General features: G+C 33.7%; 1 long non-coding RNA gene across 1 annotated transcript in view; it reads right to left on the reverse strand.

Moving 5' to 3' along the window:
- Nucleotides 1–9,690: 9,690 nt before the first annotated feature.
- LOC147035773 (uncharacterized) overlaps nucleotides 9,691–25,500 on the reverse strand; it is a 21,863-nt gene continuing 6,053 nt past the window's right edge. The window contains exon 2 of the long non-coding RNA XR_015049576.1: nucleotides 9,691–9,875. This is a non-coding gene — a long non-coding RNA (uncharacterized LOC147035773). The remainder of the gene's footprint in view (nucleotides 9,876–25,500) is intronic.

Genomic DNA, 25,500 nt, shown 5'->3' on the forward strand with positions numbered 1-25,500 from the left:
ATGAGTGGAGATGGCCTTGAATACCATGGGAAGAGAGTTTGGTGAGTAGGGCAGGGTGCCAGACTGTGTCAAAAGCACGTGATATGTCCAGGGATACGGCTCGGATTTCCTGTCTGGCATTGAGGACCTCCATCCATTGATGGGAGAGCAGTAGCAGCATATCCAGGGTAGAGTGACCTGGTCTGAAACCAAATTGATGATTGGAAATCAAGCCATTGGAGAAGAGGAAGGATTTCATGTCTGAAGTCATATTTGTTGACGTGTGAACATATTTCATGTCATATTTGTTGACGTGTGAACCGTGTCATTATACTTATCCACAATATCCTGAATAAAAGATGACCATTGTTGTGAACCGAGTTTTGTGAATTTTTTATATAGTCTGTCTTTTAAGGTACGATTAAAACGTTCAACAACAACTGCCTTCCCTTCATTAAAGGTACTGTATAATGTAATACTGTTATTTTTTAGAAAATTCATAAATGTCTTGTTATAAAACTCTCTACCCTCATCAGTCGACAATTTTTTAAGTTTTCTCTTACTTTTATTAAATATCTGTTGAAAGGCTAACATAAGAGTATTACCTGTTTTGTTTTTTAATGGTACAACCCATACGTATCTACTCCTCAAATCAATAACGGTTAAAGCATACTTGTACCCCTTATCATTATTGAGTTCAATCAAATCAGCAGACCAGATATAATCTACTTCCTTGGAATAAACTTTCCTTCTCTGAAACTTTGTGAATATTGGTTTATGTAATTCATCAGCTAATTGCTCTTCAATCTTAATGACATCATTAGAGCTTACAAGTTTTTGAATTTCCAAGTCCAAGTTTCAATTTAGCACTGATCATCTTCTTCACGATGAACCTATCAACTTTTTCTCTCAAGGTTGGATTTTGTATCAGAGACAAATTATACAACATTTCTCTATCGGCTTCATGCTTTTCTTCCAAAGTTGTGGTATTCCCATAATCAATATCGTGTCTCATGCACACTTCATCAACTCTATTGATGGGCTCACTCCAGGATTTAGGATTGTCTGCCTCATCTAATCTTTTATCCAAGTTTGTGCCTGGACCACAGAAAGAACACCCTGGTAGATGTAATTCCCCTGGTATTCCAGTAGTTGTAAATTTACTTCCTGATAAAAACTTTTGTATATCTCCTCCGAGTTTGTGTTTGGAGATATTGATTTTTTTTTGAACCACACACCGAACATATACGTTTTTGTATAACCCTGTTATTTTTACTTTTAATATATGAAATATTTTTAGTATTAGTTTTCTTTTTACATTTGAGACAATAACTCATTTATTTATGAGAAAAATTCCTGCAGAGTGCAAAAACCTTTTTAGTTTCCAACATGCACATTTGAATCTTAATTTTTAAAACATAAAGAATCCTTAGAAATGCCTTCACTCTCTCCTCCATTTATTTAAGAAAAAAAAATGAAAAACTTGAATTAAAATCCATATCTTGTCGATGCCAATAGTCTTGTCGAAAGTATTGCAAATAGACTTGTCAATTCTTTGTTTTCCTCCTCGGTGGGTTGAGTTATTTTCTGTAATACCCCTAATCTTTTTTTAATCTCACTGGTTTCCATATTTTGATATTTATTCATTCTCTCTCTTTCCTCCCTCTCCTCCCTCTCTCTCTTCTCTCTTTCCTCCCTCTCTCTCTTCTCCATCTCCTCCTTCTCTCTCTTTCCTCCCTCTCTCTCTTCTCTCTTTCCTCCCTCTTTCTCTTCTCTCTCTTCTCCCTTTCCTCCCTCTCTCTCTTCTCTCTTTCCTCCCTCTCTCTCTCTACTCTCTTCCTTCACTCTCTCTCTTCTCTCTTTCCTCCCTCTCTCTTCTCTCTTTCCTCCCTCTCTCTCTTCTCCTTTTCCTCCTCTTTCTTCTCCCTCTCCTCCTTCTCTCTCTTCTCCTTTTCCTCCTCTTCCCTCTCTTCTCCTTTTCCTCCTCTTCCCTCTCTTCTTCAACTCCTTCCTCATCCCTTATTATCCTTGAATCGCTTACACCCCATAGAATATCATACATATATTCATCAGGATTTCTTGTTATTCCTGTATCCAAAATAATTTTTTTACAACAGGAAACCAATAAAATTTCTTTTGAATTTCTAAAAGAGCCTTACCTTTTCTTAACTTTATAATTTTTTCATTATTTAACATTTTCATAAAATCTAAAGTTGTCGGTTTATCAACATCAGCATAATACCAATCTTTTATTGAAAATACCTCATTCTTATGTTGTAGAACATATTTATTAAAATACCGAATACCCTTTTCTTGAAGGTATGCTTGGACACAGAAATGATAATTTTCTTGAAGCCTTCTTGCTGTCATTTATGTATTAGAAATATATGTTAGAATAATATTATGGCACGAAACACCTCCCCATCTTCCCATAGTTAAATCATTTTGTATTTCCTTACTTATTATATATAATCCTGTTTTTTCTGTTTTCATGAGATAAATAAGGGCAAAACCATTATTATATTTACCCTTATTAAATTCTTTTATTTGTTGTTTACTAATCGTGGCCCCACAAAACTCATTCTCGATACCAAGTGGATAATATTCTTCCTTACGAGACTGATTTAATTGTTCCAGGTCTTCGAGGTTAATTTTAAATGACCAATTATACCCTAAATCATTCATATCATACCCCCATTGTTCTATTCTCATACAAACGATACGCCCTTCTTTATAAAAAATTATTTTAATTCGAACTGTGAATTCTGTATGACCTGGAGATAATATCAACACTTCTGTATCTTTTTGAATACACGGCCGTTTTATTTAAGGATATATATTGTGATAAATCGCTTAATCTCACCAAGTCATTCGCGTCAGTCGGGCTTGGGTAATTTTTTAATTTATAAGCATTTTTCATGTTAATATTTTTGGTTATATTATATTTATGTCGTTCAGCCTGTGCCTTTGTGTAATAATTTGATAAATCAATATCCAGTTCTTGAGATACACCAAAGATAGAACCATCTTTACCAACATAAGTCATTTATATTAGATTAAAAATAATATCATAAAATTTTTTATTTTTGTTGAGTTGAAATAACACATATAGACATAATTGACCACAACACTTGGAATTTAATGCTTGGACTTGAAATGTTTGATAAACACCATTCTGTAAGAATTTTATGACTTCAACAGGTGGTGGAAGACCAAAACTATCAAAATAATATTTGTCTTGACTATTAAAAATACAAACCCAATGAGAACCGTTCCCATTATTATCTTCTAAGTTCATAATAATATTTTTTGTATGTTTCAGCACATTTGTTAATTCATCTCTCATACAAATAACCACATTATGAATTTTTAATTTCTTACAATATTTGACAAGTTGTAAATTTGATGTTGTATTATTTCCAAATTCTTTCAACCACTCATCAATGCTCATTTATTTATTAGAAAGATATAATCCATTACCTCTTTTCGTTAATTTTACACCTGCTTGTGCTATAGAAGAAAGCATATCTCCAACTAACAATCTCGCTTTATCAGGCAGACCTTCAAGTTTTTCAGCAAAATCTACAATTACACCACTTCCACTAATTTGTTTCTCCAACTCTTTGTTATGTCTTTCCAATTCTTTTTGAGCCTGGAGTTGAGCCTTCCTTTCGTTGGCAGTTTTCACCGCTGTTGAAATACCACCCGTCAATGCTCCAACCGCTCTTAAACCAGCAAATAAAGGAATTAGAAATGGGAGAAATCCTCCACTCGTCTCTCTTATTGAATATTTTTTTCAACATTGGTTTTGTCATTTTAATTTTAAGTGAGCCAGTGTCATTCAAGATTTTAACCTTTTCTCTTTTGAGCAAAACATCAATTCTTACTGCTCCTTTTCTCTGAATTGTATTAACGTTAATCGTACAAGGCTTTTGATTTTGAACACAAGATGATAGTTTATGAAGATTGATTTGATTAACATATACCCCAGTTGGTACTTTGCCACTCATTTATTTAACCAAAAATTATGTGAGACTAATCATCACACCATTATCTGTATTAATCTGTAATTCTCTTTCTTCCAAAAGCAAACAATATGTATCAACTTCTTCACTCTCGCCTCTTACAATGTATAGGGAAGTATCCACTCGATTAGACTTTATAGTTTCCTTTTGAGTGCTCAGGTCAAACGCATAGATTGTATACAAACTTTTAAATGCTGTCATATCCAAAATAGGTTCTTTATTTCCATTACTTTCACACACCTTTTGGTAAGATTGTATGCTTCAGCAAAATCATTTTTTCCCAATTAATTTCCAATCTATCTCGTGGATAAAATGTTCCATCTAGAGAAACGCGAAGTTGTTTCACCTTAGCATTATCAGTCAATGCATTATTCTTATCAGTCGCAGTATCACCATCTTTCTTTTTAAAAATCATCCACAGATATCGTGGCTTTCCTTCCAGAACACCCAAATTCCACGTGTAAGTAATTTGGTTGAGTTTAACGTGTTGACATCTTATTTTGAGGTATGATACACTGAGTGGTTTCTTTGAGTTAAGTCTTCGATTCAACATCTCTTCTGTTTTAAGATTAGGAGTATATTCACTGATATACCAACTCATCTCCTCAATTACAAATTTATTCTGATCACTAAAAGCATTACCAAAACCAAAAAGCAATCGATTTTCATTATCATTCCTTTGTAGTTGAAATCTAATTTTAAGACCATACAGAACTTTATCATGATCACAAAATCCAAATATACCTTTAAGAGGAACTGCCACAGTAAAACTATTTTCTGCTTTTGTATCATCATTATACATTCCTTTCCTTTGAGTATATCCAGGGTCTGTGTTTGTTCCCGTTGACATATCAGGAATAAAACCTTCGACAGACCCCTTTCCCATTCTATCACTGAATGTATAGAGTGTAAATTTCATCATTTCAGATACAGCAGAGACATAATCAACCGCTTCAACTTCTTGTGTTCCAATATACAAACGCACACTATCAAACATTTTCCAGAAGAAATCATTTACAAGTGTAGCGTTTGTGTTATTCCCAGCCTTAGTGAATTTAAATTTACACAACAAGAAACTTTCAGAGATTCAAATAGGTTTGTTGATTATTTAATTCAAAACTTTTTGTACCATTCGTATTCCAGTCTGTTCCAGTTATTGCATTTACCTTGAAGTAATCTTCTTTTTTAGTGGAGTTTGAGATAATAATAGTATCATCCAAATCATAGATACTATCAATTGCTTCCATACTTGTATTTATTTAGGAAAAAAAGATGTTAAAACTTTTGAAACCCTGATCCAAGTATTTGAATTATTTTCTGATTTCTGATTAGATTAGATTAGAAATCTGATTAGATTTCTGATTAGAAGATTGTTGAGAAAGTGGATGGGGGGATTTGTCTAAAATATCGTTTCAGAGAGTATTCGTGATAATGTGAGATTTGTCCGGATTGAAAGATATGTTCCACGTGTTGGACGAGTTTGTGATTTTACCCAGAACTGCATTGAGTGAGGAAGCTGCTGCATGCCGGTCTGAGGGATGACAAATGGTGTGGCAGAGGGTGGAGTCATCAGCAAAGAGATAAAGAGGATTTCTCAGAGAGTCGGAGAGATCATTGATGAAAACCATAAAAAGAACAGGGCCCAGAATGCTACCTTGAGGAACTCCAGCCTGGACACGAAGAGGGGATGAAAGAACTCCATTTAGGGCCACATGTTGACTGTGACAGGAGAGGAAGACTGCGAGCCATGAGTGGAGATGGCCTTGGATACCATAGGAGTAGGTAAAGAATACTGGTTCTGGCTCACTTTTCCCCATGTAAATGAATGGGGGATTTTCAGCCATGAAATTTTTCTTTTTTTCCCCTAAAAAAATAAATCCCCTTTTTATCCCAAGGTATATTTATTTGTCTCCCCTTTTAACCTAGGGGCTCTCTATTCAAATAACCCATACAACAAGATAAAGATTTGTTAAAGGTGATTCTAAAGAAATATCTGAAACGTCTAAGCCTCGGGACACTCTTTATCAAATAACCGATGCATATTGTTTCGCTCACTCATTGAACCTATAAACATTTGTTCATTCTCAAATTCCTTCAATAGTTTAATTTTCTTTGCACAATAATCCCCATCTAAAATATTGAAAAACAAAACATTTGAATCTTTATATTTTTTAAGATACCCCTTTTGTGCCATTACGAAATGATAAGCTTCTCTTAATGATCTCATCTGACCACCTCCTGAGCCACAGGTTATTTTTGTTAAGCCCCGCCCACTTTTCATAAGCCCCGCCCACTTTTGATAAGCCCAGCCCACTTTTCATGAGGTATTTTTTATAAGCCACGCCCACTTTTTTTTTTTGTATACCTTGGTCGAGGCTCGTATGAGAGCGAACACACAACTCACAGCAAGGAGGCATGAGACAAGAGGGGCGGGAGTGGAAGGGACAAAACATTGGGGAACAGACACAGGTGAACTGTGGAAGGGAGAGGGATGGGGATGGGACGGGGAACATGGCGAGGAGAAGACGGACATTACAGGGACTTTCAGGAAGGAAAGCAGGAGAATTGAAGGAAGTGGGCTTGGGTGGATTATCGGGGGTAGAAAAGATCGAGGATTTGGATGGGGGAAGATAAGAGGTGGTGGTGAACAGCTGTTTTGAAAGCCTGGAGGGAAGAATGGGAAAGAATAGAGTGAGGAAGTTTATTCCAAAGGCGGGAAAAAAGAGGAATGAAAGAGTGAAGATGAGCAGTGATTCGTGATTTTGGTAGTTTTACCAGAAGGGGGTTGTTGGCGGACCTTGAGCGCCCTGTGGAAATGTGGTTGGGACAAATCGCAGAGAGAGCAGGGGGGGCAAGGCTGGAGAGGAGTCGGTAGAAGACAGAAAGACCACCGACCAACCTGCGGTGATTGAGTGAGAGGCCCAAAGACTGAGCTTCATTGCGGGAGATGCCGATGATCTTAAATGCCCTGGTTTCGACAGCGTGAAGTCGAGAAAGGTGGGAGGCAGGAGCACCAGCCCAGAGGGGAGAGCAGTACTCCATCAGGCTACGGACAAAAGCTTTGTAAGTGGTCAGGAGCTCAAGGGGGCCGAGGAAGGACTTTGCACGACGGAGGATTCCCAGTCGGCGACTGGCTTTTGAGGCAAGGTTGGAAATGTGACTTTCCCAGGAAAGGTCATGGCAGATAGTGAGACCCAGAAGCTTGAAAGAAAAGACTTCTTCCAGAGGATTGTTGAGAAAGTGGATGGGGGGGTTTTGTAAACGGTCCTTTCGAAGAGACAAAGTGAGAGTGTGAGATTTGTCTGGATTGAAAGACATGTTCCACGTGTTGGACCAGTTTGTGATTTTATCCAGATCTGCAGTGAGCGAAGAAGCTGCTGCTTGCCGGTCTGAGGGATGACAGATGGTACGGCAGAGGGTGGAGTCATCGGCCAAGAGAAATAGAGGATTTTCCAGAGAGTCCGAGAGATCATTGATGAAAACCAGAAAGAGAACAGGGCCCAGAACGCTACCTTGAGGAACTCCAGCCTGCACAGGAAGAGGGGATGAAAGAACTCCATTTAGGGCCACACGTTGACTGCGACAGGAGAGGAAGTCTTTTCCTAAGCCCCGCCTACTTTTGCTAAGCCCCACCTACTCTTACATCATTTCCAGTTCATCTCTGACTCACAAAGAAATCACAAGAAAATTCCAGCATGTTATGGTTTTGAAAAAATTGCCCAAAGAAGGCCTGCGTGAGCTTGCCCAGGGAATTTCCACAGGAAACCACACCCACCAGTCTTTCCCTATAAAAGCTTCAAGCCCAGGCTCCATTTTAAACATTTTTTTTTTGCTGGCAAAGGTGTGCTGTGTGCTTGCCTGGAACTCTCAGACTTGTATGGAACTAAACCTTCAAGTTGATGAACTGGATTCAAACCTCTTATCTGTTGAGGTAAGATTTTTATTTTCCCATTTTCAAACTTTGATTGAAGCATACTCTTTAATAATTAAATAACTTAATTAATACATTATTATTTTCTCTCACAGGAAATTGTGTCTGAAATACGAAATGAAAATACTGCTTTTGCTACAATTTGGGGCGAAATTGTTGGCTTGGTTGAAGACCTTATGAGCGACCAAGACCCACAGAACGAGCAAGACCTTGAGTGGGATGACTTTGGGGTTCCTTGGAACTCTCTGACTTGTATGGAACTAAACCTTCAAGTTGATGAACTGGATTCAAAGCTCTTATCTGTTGAGGTAAGATTTTTATTTTCCTATTTTTAGTTCCTTTTAAACATCGACTCGTTTAATAATTAAATAACTTAATTAATATATTATTATTTTCTCTCACAGGAAATTGTATCTGAAATACAAAATGAAAATACTGCTTTTGCTACAACTTGGGGGAAATTGTTGGCTTGGTTGAAGACCTTATGAGCGACCAAGACCTACAGAACGAGTTCGGCCTTGATGACCCAACCAAAGAGTTATACCTTGGAGACCAGCAAAATCCTGAAAAAGAGTTTTACAGCAATAGTACTCATTGTGAGTTATCAAGACAATACCCACTGAACAAGTTATACCTTGATGAGCCAGAATACAAGTTTTACCTTGGAGACTCACAAATTTTGAAAAAATCAGTAAATGAGTTCTGCCTTGATGGTTTAAATAACTACCTTGGAGACTCAGGAAAAGGGTTCTGCCAAGATGGTTCTAAATATGGGGCCTACCTTGGAGACTCACAAATTTTGAAAAAAATCAGTAAATGAGTTCTGCCTTGATGGTTTAAATAACTACCTTGGAGACTCAGGAAAAGGGTTCTGCCAAGATGGTTCTAAATATGGGGCCTACCTTGGAGACTCACAAATTTTGAAAAAAATCAGTAAATGAGTTCTGCCTTGATGGTTTAAATAACTACCTTGGAGACTCAGGAAAAGGGTTGTGCCAAGATGGTTCTAAATATGGGGCCTACCTTGGAGACTCACAAATTTTGAAAAAATCAGGAAATGAGTTATCCTTAAGAGACTTTGTAAGTTGGTTTTACTTTGAATACTTGAAATGTGGGTTCTGGATTGATAACTCACAATGCGATACATATCTTGGAAACTCAACGGGAATGTGGTTATACCTTGAAGACTTGGAAAGTTGGGTTTATGTTGGACACTTGAAACTTTTTTGGAGACTTTTAATTATTTATTTATTTATTATTATTATAATTTTATTCATTTATATTTTGGAGACTTTTGGAGTTGCTATCACTCTTTGGGATCTAAACCTATCGATGTAGTTCTTTGTCGGATGGTGCTTGATGGGAGCAAGATCAAGAAAGTTCTGGGAAGAAAGTGCAGGCTTACTCCCCCTTTCTACGTCATCAAACCTGAAAGCCTTAAAAGACAGAATTGGAAGAAGAGAAAAAAACAAAAAATATACATTGTTCGTTCTGGGAAGAAAGTGCAGGCTTACTCCCCCTTTCTACGTCATCAAACCTGAAAGCCTTAAAAGACAGAATTGGAAGAAGAGAAAAAAAAAAACGTAAAATATATATATATATATATATATATATATATATATATATATATATATATATATATATATGGAAATCTCATTTTGAAAAAGACATTGTGTTGGGCGAGGATTGAGTTGGGGTTGAGATTTTGAATGTGAGGGTTGGGGTTGAGATTTTGAATGTGAGGGTTGGGACACACACACACACACACACACACACACACACACACACACACACACACACACACACACACACACACACACACACACACACACACACACACACACACACACACACACACACACACACACACACACACACACACGCACACGCACACGCACACGCACACGCACACACACACACATCAACAAACAAAGTTAAGCCTTGACTATTCAGTTGAGGATTCTGTGTTTGGGATTCACAGATCTAAGAACGTCCACCCCTTGACACACATTATATACTGTTATACACCTCAGACTTGGCCCTCGAGTGTCCACAATGGTGTATAGTAGGAGGGAGTGAAGGGACAACCCATTGCTCCCATGGGTATTATCTGCTTAGTTTTGTCTTTTGTAATTCCTGTGAATAAAATGAACCTAAAATCTCTTCCCCTTCCAAATCATATATCTTATAAGTCCAAGGAACCGTATCTATTACATCAACAATTTTAAAAAGTTCTTTCGTCCATCGTTTTGTAAAACCCTTTTTAAAATGAGATTTCCACCTATATATTCTTACGATATCACCAACTTTGAACTTAGGTTTTCTGACATTAACCTCTTTTTCATATTTTAATTTTGTAAATGTTTCTGATGGTTTCATATTTGTTGACGTGTGAACCGTGTCATTATACTTATCCACAATATCCTGAATAAAAGATGACCATTGTTGTGAACCGAGTTTTGTGAATTTTTTATATAGTCTGTCTTTTAAGGTACGATTAAAACGTTCAACAACAACTGCCTTCCCTTCATTAAAGGTACTGTATAATGTAATACTGTTATTTTTTAGAAAATTCATAAATGTCTTGTTATAAAACTCTCTACCCTCATCAGTCGACAATTTTTTAGGTTTTCTCTTACTTTTATTAAATATCTGTTGAAAGGCTAACATAAGAGTATTACCTGTTTTGTTTTTTAATGGTACAACCCATACGTATCTACTCCTCAAATCAATAACGGTTAAAGCATACTTGTACCCCTTATCATTATTGAGTTCAATCAAATCAGCAGACCAGATATAATCTACTTCCTTGGAATAAACTTTCCTTCTCTGAAACTTTGTGAATATTGGTTTATGTAATTCATCAGCTAATTGCTCTTCAATCTTAATGACATCATTAGAGCTTACAAGTTTTTTGAATTTCCAAGTCCAAGTTTCAATTTAGCACTGATCATCTTCTTCACGATGAACCTATCAACTTTTTCTCTCAAGGTTGGATTTTGTATCAGAGACAAATTATACAACATTTCTCTATCGGCTTCATGCTTTTCTTCCAAAGTTGTGGTATTCCCATAATCAATATCGTGTCTCATGCACACTTCATCAACTCTATTGATGGGCTCACTCCAGGATTTAGGATTGTCTGCCTCATCTAATCTTTTATCCAAGTTTGTGCCTGGACCACAGAAAGAACACCCTGGTAGATGTAATTCCCCTGGTATTCCAGTAGTTGTAAATTTACTTCCTGATAAAAACTTTTGTATATCTCCTCCGAGTTTGTGTTTGGAGATATTGATTTTTTTTTGAACCACACACCGAACATATACGTTTTTGTATAACCCTGTTATTTTTACTTTTAATATATGAAATATTTTTAGTATTAGTTTTCTTTTTACATTTGAGACAATAACTCATTTATTTATGAGAAAAATTCCTGCAGAGTGCAAAAACCTTTTTAGTTTCCAACATGCACATTTGAATCTTAATTTTTAAAACATAAAGAATCCTTAGAAATGCCTTCACTCTCTCCTCCATTTATTTAAGAAAAAAAAATGAAAAACTTGAATTAAAATCCATATCTTGTCGATGCCAATAGTCTTGTCGAAAGTATTGCAAATAGACTTGTCAATTCTTTGTTTTCCTCCTCGGTGGGTTGAGTTATTTTCTGTAATACCCCTAATCTTTTTTTAATCTCACTGGTTTCCATATTTTGATATTTATTCATTCTCTCTCTTTCCTCCCTCTCCTCCCTCTCTCTCTCTTCTCTCTTTCCTCCCTCTCTCTCTTCTCCATCTCCTCCTTCTCTCTCTTTCCTCCCTCTCTCTCTTCTCTCTTTCCTCCCTCTTTCTCTTCTCTCTCTTCTCCCTTTCCTCCCTCTCTCTCTTCTCTCTTTCCTCCCTCTCTCTCTCTTCTCTCTTTCCTCCCTCTCTCTCTTCTCTCTTTCCTCCCTCTCTCTTCTCTCTTTCCTCCCTCTCTCTTCTCTCTTTCCTCCCTCTCTCTCTTCTCCTTTTCCTCCTCTTTCTTCTCCCTCTCCTCCTTCTCTCTCTTCTCCTTTTCCTCCTCTTCCCTCTCTTCTTCAACTCCTTCCTCATCCCTTATTATCCTTGAATCGCTTACACCCCATAGAATATCATACATATATTCATCAGGATTTCTTGTTATTCCTGTATCCAAAATAATTTTTTTACAACAGGAAACCAATAAAATTTCTTTTGAATTTCTAAAAGAGCCTTACCTTTTCTTAACTTTATAATTTTTTCATTATTTAACATTTTCATAAAATCTAAAGTTGTCGGTTTATCAACATCAGCATAATACCAATCTTTTATTGAAAATACCTCATTCTTATGTTGTAGAACATATTTATTAAAATACCGAATACCCTTTTCTTGAAGGTATGCTTGGACACAGAAATGATAATTTTCTTGAAGCCTTCTTGCTGTCATTTATGTATTAGAAATATATGTTAGAATAATATTATGGCACGAAACACCTCCCCATCTTCCCATAGTTAAATCATTTTGTATTTCCTTACTTATTATATATAATCCTGTTTTTTCTGTTTTCATGAGATAAATAAGGGCAAAACCATTATTATATTTACCCTTATTAAATTCTTTTTATTTGTTGTTTACTAATCGTGGCCCCACAAAACTCATTCTCGATACCAAGTGGATAATATTCTTCCTTACGAGACTGATTTAATTGTTCCAGGTCTTCGAGGTTAATTTTAAATGACCAATTATACCCTAAATCATTCATATCATACCCCCATTGTTCTATTCTCATACAAACGATACGCCCTTCTTTATAAAAAATTATTTTAATTCGAACTGTGAATTCTGTATGACCTGGAGATAATATCAACACTTCTGTATCTTTTTGAATACACGGCCGTTTTATTTAAGGATATATATTGTGATAAATCGCTTAATCTCACCAAGTCATTCGCGTCAGTCGGGCTTGGGTAATTTTTTAATTTATAAGCATTTTTCATGTTAATATTTTTGGTTATATTATATTTATGTCGTTCAGCCTGTGCCTTTGTGTAATAATTTGATAAATCAATATCCAGTTCTTGAGATACACCAAAGATAGAACCATCTTTACCAACATAAGTCATTTATATTAGATTAAAAATAATATCATAAAATTTTTTATTTTTGTTGAGTTGAAATAACACATATAGACATAATTGACCACAACACTTGGAATTTAATGCTTGGACTTGAAATGTTTGATAAACACCATTCTGTAAGAATTTTATGACTTCAACAGGTGGTGGAAGACCAAAACTATCAAAATAATATTTGTCTTGACTATTAAAAATACAAACCCAATGAGAACCGTTCCCATTATTATCTTCTAAGTTCATAATAATATTTTTTGTATGTTTCAGCACATTTGTTAATTCATCTCTCATACAAATAACCACATTATGAATTTTTAATTTCTTACAATATTTGACAAGTTGTAAATTTGATGTTGTATTATTTCCAAATTCTTTCAACCACTCATCAATGCTCATTTATTTATTAGAAAGATATAATCCATTACCTCTTTTCGTTAATTTTACACCTGCTTGTGCTATAGAAGAAAGCATATCTCCAACTAACAATCTCGCTTTATCAGGCAGACCTTCAAGTTTTTCAGCAAAATCTACAATTACACCACTTCCACTAATTTGTTTCTCCAACTCTTTGTTATGTCTTTCCAATTCTTTTTGAGCCTGGAGTTGAGCCTTCCTTTCGGTGGCAGTTTTCACCGCTGTTGAAATACCACCAGTCAATGCTCCAACCGCTCTTAAACCAGCAAATAAAGGAATTAGAAATGGGAGAAATCCTCCACTCGTCTCTCTTATTGAATATTTTTTTCAACATTGGTTTTGTCATTTTAATTTTAAGTGAGCCAGTGTCATTCAAGATTTTAACCTTTTCTCTTTTGAGCAAAACATCAATTCTTACTGCTCCTTTTCTCTGAATTGTATTAACGTTAATCGTACAAGGCTTTTGATTTTGAACACAAGATGATAGTTTATGAAGATTGATTTGATTAACATATACCCCAGTTGGTACTTTGCCACTCATTTATTTAACCAAAAATTATGTGAGACTAATCATCACACCATTATCTGTATTAATCTGTAATTCTCTTTCTTCCAAAAGCAAACAATATGTATCAACTTCTTCACTCTCGCCTCTTACAATGTATAGGGAAGTATCCACTCGATTAGACTTTATAGTTTCCTTTTGAGTGCTCAGGTCAAACGCATAGATTGTATACAAACTTTTAAATGCTGTCATATCCAAAATAGGTTCTTTATTTCCATTACTTTCACACACCTTTTGGTAAGATTGTATGCTTCAGCAAAATCATTTTTTTCCCAATTAATTTCCAATCTATCTCGTGGATAAAATGTTCCATCTAGAGAAACGCGAAGTTGTTTCACCTTAGCATTATCAGTCAATGCATTATTCTTATCAGTCGCAGTATCACCATCTTTCTTTTTAAAAATCATCCACAGATATCGTGGCTTTCCTTCCAGAACACCCAAATTCCACGTGTAAGTAATTTGGTTGAGTTTAACGTGTTGACATCTTATTTTGAGGTATGATACACTGAGTGGTTTCTTTGAGTTAAGTCTTCGATTCAACATCTCTTCTGTTTTAAGATTAGGAGTATATTCACTGATATACCAACTCATCTCCTCAATTACAAATTTATTCTGATCACTAAAAGCATTACCAAAACCAAAAAGCAATCGATTTTCATTATCATTCCTTTGTAGTTGAAATCTAATTTTAAGACCATACAGAACTTTATCATGATCACAAAATCCAAATATACCTTTAAGAGGAACTGCCACAGTAAAACTATTTTCTGCTTTTGTATCATCATTATACATTCCTTTCCTTTGAGTATATCCAGGGTCTGTGTTTGTTCCCGTTGACATATCAGGAATAAAACCTTCGACAGACCCCTTTCCCATTCTATCACTGAATGTATAGAGTGTAAATTTCATCATTTCAGATACAGCAGAGACATAATCAACCGCTTCAACTTCTTGTGTTCCAATATACAAACGCACACTATCAAACATTTTCCAGAAGAAATCATTTACAAGTGTAGCGTTTGTGTTATTCCCAGCCTTAGTGAATTTAAATTTACACAACAAGAAACTTTCAGAGATTCAAATAGGTTTGTTGATTATTTAATTCAAAACTTTTTGTACCATTCGTATTCCAGTCTGTTCCAGTTATTGCATTTACCTTGAAGTAATCTTCTTTTTTAGTGGAGTTTGAGATAATAATAGTATCATCCAAATCATAGATACTATCAATTGCTTCCATACTTGTATTTATTTAGGAAAAAAGATGTTAAAACTTTTGAAACCCTGATCCAAGTATTTGAATTATTTTCTGTCGTTCTTGGGGGGACAACTGAGTTTTGCCTTTCTTAATTTCTTTTATTGCTTGTAATTTATGAGATTCCTTCTGAGCATCTTTTATACTCTTTACAGCACCTGCTACATTTCCCACAGCAGAAGCAGTTGAACCAATTAGATCTTTATGTTTAAGAATAGTTGAACCAATACCCATGAGAGTATCAATTATCCCATCTCCTCTAATTTGATGTCCAACACCCCTTTGTCTCTTAGGTTTATAGTATCCTCTACCAAGATACATACCTTCACCCTTGTAGTATGGGGAAAGGAACATCCCACCCCCTGTAATATTTTTATATTTTCCCAACTCGTGTTTCCTCACAATAACCATCGTATTTATTTATTGGAAAACTTCACGTAGGTGAATTCTGATGGATATAACTTCTCCATTAAAAGAAATCACACGATTATCTTGGTCGGTTATCCTAAAATTTACTCTGTGTATGGTTTTTCCTGACACAGGTAGATAAACCAAATTTTTGGGTTCCATATTGAATTTATAACCAATTGGGGTTGAGTATGCGCTGAATGAAAATATTGTATTTGTTTTTTTTCCATCATTATAAGCACCATCAATCAAATCACAGTGAATTAACACCGAATTTATTCCTGAGGATATTTGAATGACATTATCACTGTAAAACGTCCCATTAGTTTCAATCTTTTTTGAGGAGAAACCCAATAACTCTCTAAATGAATTATCAATTGTGAAATCAACCTTGCAGTTATTTTTAACTTTAATCGTTGATTTTGAAGTATGTTTTTGAATGTTTATAACAATATTTTTTGGTTCATCACCCTGTTCTTTCATAAGACGAGCAATTTCGGAAGATATTTGAGAAATCTCATATGCTCCGGGTGAGACTGTTATCGTTTTGTATCCACTTCCCGGATTATAACTAAACTTGTCATTTTTCTCGGTTATATTAAATAAGGTATTATAAGTTTCCATGGACAATAAAGATGCCTCATATTCTTTTGTTGTGTCAAGTTGTAGTGGGTATGGGAATGAAGATGTGTGGTCGCTTGTTGTGAAATTGAAACTAAGGATTGTGCTTCTCATCTTATTTAATATGAGATAAAATGTCTTTATATTGATATTTATTAATTATTTTCATGTTCATCAACTGGTCTAAAATGGCTGATGCTTCATTAAAACAATTGTTATTTCCAGCCTTCTTACTGCCTAACAACAATAACAGTCTATTAACTAATTGCGATGGGTCATTTGGAAGAAAACTAACACCTGAACCAAGGATACTTAAAGCCTGAATAATGTGTTTCTCCTTCTCATTCTTCCTACTTTTACCAGAAAGAATAACCTTATAATTTAGTGTTCAGCAAATCAATATATACTCTATCATCATTATTTTCCATATCCAATGGTTTATCAATATACTTTGATTCATCCCTCACAGTTGAACCTTGTCTTCCATCTTTTGTGAGAAGAAACATTAATCTCGGAGTTAGTTTAACAGGGGGTTTAGCAGAACCCAAGAACCTTAATTCATCATTAAATATCAATACCTTTTCTTGAACAAGATGAAATATTGCTGATTGTTCTGTTGGAATGAGTCCTGCTTTGGTTTTTGAATCCGTTGAATATTCATTGTTTTGAAGAGCATTCACAATATAATCAGGGGGTCGATTAATCTCTTCCAGTTGTTGAAATAAACCTTCATCATCATATTCTAATTCTCCTAAATGCTCTAATTCTTCCTCCGTCATTTGATCAAAATCTTTTAACATTTGAAGTTTTTTAGGAGTATATTCTACTGTGGGAACTGTGGAAACATCTTTCATTTTTTCTTGGGAAGTTTTGAAAAGTGGTTTAAAATATTTCTCTTGTTTTCTTTCAAATGCTTCTTCGCCCATTAGTTTCTGTCTGCATTTCTTCTTTATGTCTTCCTGCTGTTTTACAACTTTAGAAACCAACTCTTGATGTTCCCTAAATCTTCTTGCTCTTTCTTTCGCATCCATTTATTTATTGAAAAATATCATTTAATATCTCATCTTGTTTCACAACAATATATTTATATTTTTCAGTCGTGTGTTTCATGTAATCCCCAAATTCCTTTTTACTACATAATGTAGAACAATTGTCTCTCCAAAAATTGTTTATATCTATTGAATTTAACTTGAATAAAATAAAAGTATTAGCATTGTTTCTGATGGAACGACGAGGAAGTTGAAAGTACGATTGACGAAGATAAATACAATTACAAGAAGAATGTCTCCCTCTTGTGTAGTAGCTGTCCATTACCGTTTGGTTTCTCTCATTAACACAATCATCAAAGATAACGAGGTTCTTTTTGGATTTATCGAAATCTTGGGGAGATGGTATATCATCCGTATTTTCACTCAGAATACAAGTTATTGGTTTTGATTTCTTTTTACATCTCTGTGTATCACAAAATAGTTGGATTATATCTTCAATGTTAAAATCATTTAGGTTTTTTTGAAGTTTAAATAAACCGATTATATCTTCTTTTTGAAGACCAGCATTAAAACCTTGTGAGAGTAGTTGATACTCTGGTTGAAAACTCGACTTTGTGAAAATTATTAAATTATCATAATCTAAAAAGTTGGGAGTCAGGAGCATCTTTAAAAGTAAGCAGGTTTTTCCACATCCACTTGAACCAACTATGAGGCATCTTTATGAATTTGGGAGATTTTTATGGTTGTCAAATTTTATCTTATTTTCCCAAATAGGTAAAAAATCATTCATTTATATATTTGGAAAACAGGTTATTTTATTTATAATTGGCTTTTTTCGAAACTCTATATTTTATCCTAAGTTCAGGTTTAATTTCAAGATAATCCATTATTTTATTTATGCAATATCTTGTGTTGATATTTCCCTGAAAATCACATCCATGAATAATATATAACAACAATCCTTTGAACATTTCTCTAATACGTTCAGTTTCTTCCCTTGTAAGGAAAGGTGTGTTATCACCCTCGTACTTTACATTCATTTCTCTCATCAATCTTGTAAAGTAATTCATTTTTGGTGTAAATCTAAAAGAATTATTTTCCTTTTTATATTTTTGATTATCATTAATTAGAAGATAATCACAGAATATACATTGTTTATAGGCTTTTGACTCTGTGTTTAATCCCCGTCTTTCACACGCAGGACAATTCTCAAATTTGTCATATGGAGAATCATGGAATTCAAGAGGCTCAAAATCGAGTCAACTATTCATATTTATAAAGTAAAACTTTACTTAAACTGAAATTCATCTTCGATACTTTCAGAATCATCTATACTTTCATAACTATCATTTGAACACAAACTCTCGGTGTCATAACTATCGTTTGAATGCAAACTCTCGGTATCATAATCACTCTCATAATCTTCAAAATGTTCAGTTGAATATTGACTCATTTAATTAGTAGAAAAAAACATTACCATCGATATCGATATACATTTTTTCATTAACAGATTCAACTGCTACATTTTTTATATTAAAGGTAATTTTAAAATGATCCTTAACTACAATTGAACGAAATGTCATTTCACCTGATATATTAACATCCTTTATTTCATCAGGATTTATATCTTTAGGGTTGTTGAAAAAAATACAAATTTCTCCTTGCATATTACAGATGGTCTTATCTTTTCTTTCTAAAGCTTCATCCATAAGGTTTTTATTTTTTGATACCTTTTCTTGTTTCATTGCTTTTTCTAGTTTTGAATATATTGCCAGAAGGAGAGGAGAAATTTTGTTCGAGATACCTTAACTGATGTTCTTCCAGGTATACTAAAAGCCCTTCCACTGAAGTAAATTGAAGAACTCATCATATCCACCATAATTGTTTTTATCCAATAGTTGTTATATTTATCTTTGTTCAATTTTACATCCTTGACATATTTCTCAGCATCTTTAACAAATGAAGAGATTGATTGAAACTTGTCTTTTGTGTCTTGAAACATTGTATTTATTAAGTGAAAAAGTTGGAGGATAAAATGGTTTTAAGCACAGATTCACCTGTAAAATAAACAAAATTTTCATCAAGAAAATTTTAGTTTAAGCACAGATTCACCTGTAAAATAAACGAAATTTTCATCAAGAAAATTTTAGTTTAAGCACAGATTCACCTGTAAAATAAACGAAATTTTCATCAAGAAAATTTTAGTTTAAGCACAGATTCACCTGTAAAATAAACGAAATTTTCATCAAGAAAATTTTAGTTTAAGCAAAGTTTTATTATATAAATATGGTGAATACAACATACTGCAATGTTTGTAATCACGAATATAAACATTATAGAAAACACCTCCGAACCAACAAACACACATTTAATCTATTTCATAAAATATCTCCTCTTGAGTTGGAAAGAAAACATTGTGATATCTGCTCAAAGGATGTTTTGAAGAGTAGTTATAATAGACATCTTCAATCACAAAAACACAAGAAAAATGAGTTTAAAGTAAAGGGAGACTATTATATTGAAAACACTGATGGGGCATTTAAAGGGCATATAAAAATAAGGATTTTTCAATTTGGAGAACCCGGTCCATCATCAATAGTTGAATCAATTGAAATAGTGAAACCTGATGTTGAAAAATTTATTAAAAAGACAAAAAAGAAATGAAAACTTTAAAGTTTTATATGGGAGTGAAAATGAATATGAAAAGACAAGATGAAGAACAAACTCCTTATATGAGAACAGATATTCGTTTTATAACATCATTTCAAGATTTTTTGAATAGTGGGGTTTATGAAGAACTATCAAGACAAGAGGAGGATGTTGATAATACAGTGGTAGGACGTGGATTCAATATTAAAAAAATCATCTTTTTAGATATACGCATTCTAAAATCAAACCCTCTTAAAGCTTCTTCTTATATTGAATTACCAAAAGAAATAAAACAAAAGAAGGCAATTGTTAATATTAAGAATAATGATAATAAATGTTTTCTCTGGTCTGTTCTTGCTCACTTACATCCACCAAAATGTAATTCAGAAAGAGTAAAACAATATATGAAATATGAGAATACCTTGAACATTAAAGATTTTAATTTCCCATGCCACTAACAGATATTCCTAAATTTGAGAAAAAGAATAATCTTTGTATTAATGTATATGGATTAACGGATACAAACAAAGGTCAAATATTAAAAATTTCAAACAACTATAAAAATGAAGAAACACACATTGATCTTTTATATTTTAGTGTTGGAAAGAATTCACATTACACATACATCAATAATTTATCAAGATTAATCTCTTCTCAGGTATTCAGAACAGCAAACAAAATATATCCTTGTAAGCGATGTCTTAATTCATTTCATACAAAAGAATGGTTAGAACAACATTCAAAATATTGTAGTAATCATAAATCAGCTGTAATTACAATGCCTAAACCTGGTGAAAAGATTTCTTTTGAAGATTATAATAAATCTATCATGCACCCATTTGTGATATACGCTGATTTTGAGTGTATCCTTAAAAAGATAAATACTGCTTCTCCTAATCCAAAAGAATCATATACAAATAAATATCAAAAACATATTCCTTGTGGTTTCTGTTATTATATCAAATCATCTGTTGGAGAAAAGTATAATAAACTAGAACATTATAGTGGAAAAAATGCTTCACAAGAGTTTGTAAAACGATTAGAAAAGGAATGTATAAGACTAACAAAATTAATGAAAGAAACAAATGAACCGATGAAATTAACCAAAGAAGAAAAATTAGAATTTAGAAAGAACAATATCTGTCATATTTGTGAGGAGGAAATTGAGGAGTCTAAAGTTAGGGATCATTGTCATCTTACTGGTAAATATAGAAGTCCCGCTCATTCCTGTTGTAATCTTAATTATAAATTACCTTCTTTTATTCCAGTCTTTCTTTACAACAGCGCCAACTATGATACACATCTATTTATAAATGAACTTTCAAAAACACCAGGGAATATTTCTGCCATAACAAACACAAGTCAAAAGTATATTTCATTTACAAAAATGATATTCACAAAACCTATAACTCGTATTCGGTTTCTTGATTCTTACAAGTTTATGGGAACACCACTAGCCAACCTCGCATCAAATCTGAGCTCCACGGGCTCTTTTCCAAATCGTAATTCATTCTTTCCAAAAGAGGAAATTCTAACTAAAGAGGAAATTCAGATTAAAGAGAGAATTCAAAGTAAAGAGGAAATTCTAATTAATGAGGAAATTAATGAAGAAATTCTTACTGAAGATGAAATTCTAATTATACAGAAAATTCGAACAAAGAATGAAATTCTAACTAAAGAGGAAATTCTGATTATAGATGAAATTCTGATTAAAGAGGGAATTCTAACTGGAGAGGAAATTGAAACAAGGAATGAAATTCAAAGTAAAGAGAAAATTCTTACAAGTAATGGAATTTATCCTTATGGTTATATGGATTCATTTATGAGATTTAAAGAAACACAACTTCCTTCAAAATAAAGTTTCTATAATAACCTTTATGAAGAAGAGATAAGTGATAAGGGATATAAACACGCACAAGAAATTTGGAAAATATTTAAGATAAAGAACCTTGGAGAATATCATGATTTGTATCTAAAAACAGATGTTTTATTGTTAGCTGATGTGTTTGAAGCTTTTAGATCACTCTGTCATAATAAAAATTGTTATGGATTAGATCCTGCCCACTATTTCACAGCTCCTGGTTTAGCTTGGAGTGCAATGTTGAAAATGACAAAACAAGATATAGATTTAGTCAGTGATGTAGATATGCTTTTGATGATTTAGAAGTCTAAGAGAGTTGGAATATCACAAGTATGTTCAAAAAGATATGCTAAAGCAAATAATAAATATCTTCCAAATTATGAGAGTGAAAAAGATAGTAATTATTTGATGTACTTTGATGCTAATAATTTGTATGGATGGGCAATGTCTCAATCTCTGCCTTATGGTAAATTAGAGTGGGTGGAAGAAAAGGATTATGAAAAGGCTTTGATGAATATTGTTATTTCTTCTCAAGAGGAATTGAATGAGGAAGAAGAAGGTTATTATTTTGAAGTTGATTTGAGGTACCCGAGTGATCTTCATAATAAGCATAAAGATCTTCCTTTTGCATGTGAGAAAGAAACCCCAAAGAAAGAATGGTTAAGTGATTATCATAAAAATTTTAATATTAAAGGTAAATCAACAGAAAAGTTATTAACAACATTCTATGATAAAGAGGGATATGTTTTGCATCAAAGGAACTCGAGACAATATTTATCTGCTGGGTTGAGAGTAGCTAAAATTCATAGAGTTTTAAAATTTAAACAAAGTCCTTGGATGAAAAAGTACATTAAATTCAATACAGATATGAGAACAAATACAAAAGTAAAATTTGAAGGGGAATTCTATAAATTGATGAATAATGCTGTCTTTGGAAAGACAATGGAGAATGTTAGAAACAGGCAAAACATTAGATTTGCAACATCTTGGAAAGAAGCTTCTAGATTGATAAATAAACCAAGTTTTGAGAGAGAAGAGGTTTTTTCAGAGAACTTTTCTGCTATTCATATGAAAAAGGAAAGTATTGTCATGGATAAACCAATTTATATTGGAGCAGCAGTTCTTGATTTATCAAAGATATTGATGTATGATTATTTGTATAATGATTTAAAGAAAGAGTATGGTGAAAATGTTTCATTGTTGTATATGGACACTGATAGTTTTATTCTAAATATAAAAACTGATGATGTTTATAAAGATATGAAGAAAAACATTGGAGTATATGATACAAGTAATTTTAGTAAGAAGAGTGAGTTATTTTCAAAAAAGAATGAAAAGGTTATTGGTAAGTTTAAGGATGAGTTGGGTGGAAAAGTAATGAGTGAGTTTATTGGATTGGGAGCAAAGGCATATGCTTATAAGTATGGTGATCAGATTGATAAAAGGTTAAAGGGAATAAAGAAACATGTAATAAAGAAATCAATAACTTTTAGAAATTATTATAATTGTTTGATGAATAAGAAAGAAGAATATAGGAAAATGAATACAATAAGAAGTTATAAACATAAGATATATAGTGAAGAAGTAAATAAAAAGGCATTAGGAGCCTTTGATGATAAAAGATTTATTTTAGATAATGGAATAGATTGTGTTCCATATGGATATTGTATGATAGAGTGTATAAAATAGATTGTGTTCCATATGGGTATTGTATGATAGAGTGAATAGAATAGATTGGTTTCCATATGGACACAAGTTTTAACGATGGGAAGATGGGTTAAGGTTTTTCAGGGCTACCGCCGCGTTTTTCACAATATATAAATGGTCGAACCAAGTATTAGTCAAACTAAAGAGTGGAGAAAATCTCAGTCTTGGTATATAAATGGAAAACAAAATGAATGTGAAAAATATCAAATAAGTCTTGTTGAAAGAATATCTAAAACAAAGGTAAATAAAACAAATATGCGAATCAATTTAAAAACCAATAAGTTAGAGGATGTAAAGAAAATAATAAATATCTTTGAATGGACTGAAAAATTTGATGGTTATCAATTGAACAATGGAAAAATAATTTACTACAATATCAAAATGATATGCAACTCAGGAGGTGGTCAGATGAGATCATTAAGAGAAGTTTATCATTTCGTAATGGCACAAAAGGGGTATCTTAAAAAATATAAAGATTCAAATGTTTTGTTTTTCAATATTTTAGATGGGGATTATTGTGCAAAGAAAATTAAACTATTGAAGGAATTTGAGAATGAACAAATGTTTATAGGTTCAATGAGTGAGCTAAACAATATGCATCGGTTATTTGATAAAGAGTGTCCCGAGGCTTAGACGTTTCAGATATTTCTTTAGAATCACCTTAAACAAATCTTTATCTTGTTGTATGGGTTATTTGAATAGAGAGCCCCGAGGTTAAAAGGGGAGACAAATAAATATACCTTGGGATAAAAAGGGGATTTATTTTTTTAGGGGAAAAAAAAAGAAAAATTTCATGGCTGAAAATCCCCCATTCATTTACATGGGGAAAAGTGAGCCAGAACCAGTATTCTTTACCTACTCATAGGAAGAGAATTTGGTGAGCAGTTCAGGGTGCCAGGCCGTGTCAAAAGCACACGATTTGTCTCTGGATATGGCTCTGATTTCATGTCCGGCATTGAGGACCTCCATCCATTGAGGACCTCCACTCAACATGACTGGTTTCATGTCCACTCCAAAGGATGTCATATTTATTGGTGCATAATAATGCCATTCTCACGAATTGTCAGGATGACCATATTGGTAAACAGAGAAATCACACCCATAAAGAGCAGCTCAAAGACAAGTTAGGGGTGAACCACTTTCGTCACTTAATTATAAGCATCGATGCAGTTTTTAAATTTAGCAAGTTGGTATAAAGTTTCTTTGTTGTACTGGAATCAGAATGGCTGTATAATAAAAGCAACTTCCCAGAATCTTCCCTTCCCTCACAACCTTTTTGATTTCCATATTTTTTTAATAAAAATATATGAAGTAGAATATAATTCTCTACTATGCTCTTGAGCTTATTAAAATATTTATACTCAATATTAAGGAATCATCACATATTAAATAATCTAATACTGGTGCCTGATTGCCTGGCTGTGGCTGCTGCACACTTAGATGAGCTCGTATTTGGTGCCATTGGAATGCTTATGTCTACCTTGTTTTCCCTCAACCTTATCTTACTTCTCGTAATAAAGTTGTTTACTTATTGGCTGACCAACAAATGATCATTGCTGTGGCCTTGAAGTGCTCATTCTCCCTCCCCCTTGAAGATAGCCACAATGCAGTTTTTATCTTGTTTGTCAAGCCCTCTGTGATTAACTATTACCAGATGTCTCCCCATGTCACTCCTCCTTTCTGTTTAAATTTTAATAGGCTCTGATCCATGTATAGGACAACATAAGAGTGAGGACGGCATGCTATATTGCTTGTATCTTGTATTAATACTGTTTAATAAATCATCTCTCTCCATGCACATGTGGTGAGTGTTTAACCTCCAAAGAAGAAGAACTGAAATTCTTCTACAACAGAGACATCAATACAAATGAACTGCCCAAAAGAAACTTTGCTAAGAAGCTTCAAAACAGGGATCTGAATGATATTTTGAAAACCAACACGTTTATACATTCAAAAGAAATTACCT

The sequence above is a fragment of the Eptatretus burgeri genome, chromosome 1 (genome assembly GCF_056783735.1).
Source record: "Eptatretus burgeri isolate ZD-2024b chromosome 1, Ebu_testis_v1, whole genome shotgun sequence".
Taxonomy (NCBI): domain Eukaryota; kingdom Metazoa; phylum Chordata; class Myxini; order Myxiniformes; family Myxinidae; genus Eptatretus; species Eptatretus burgeri.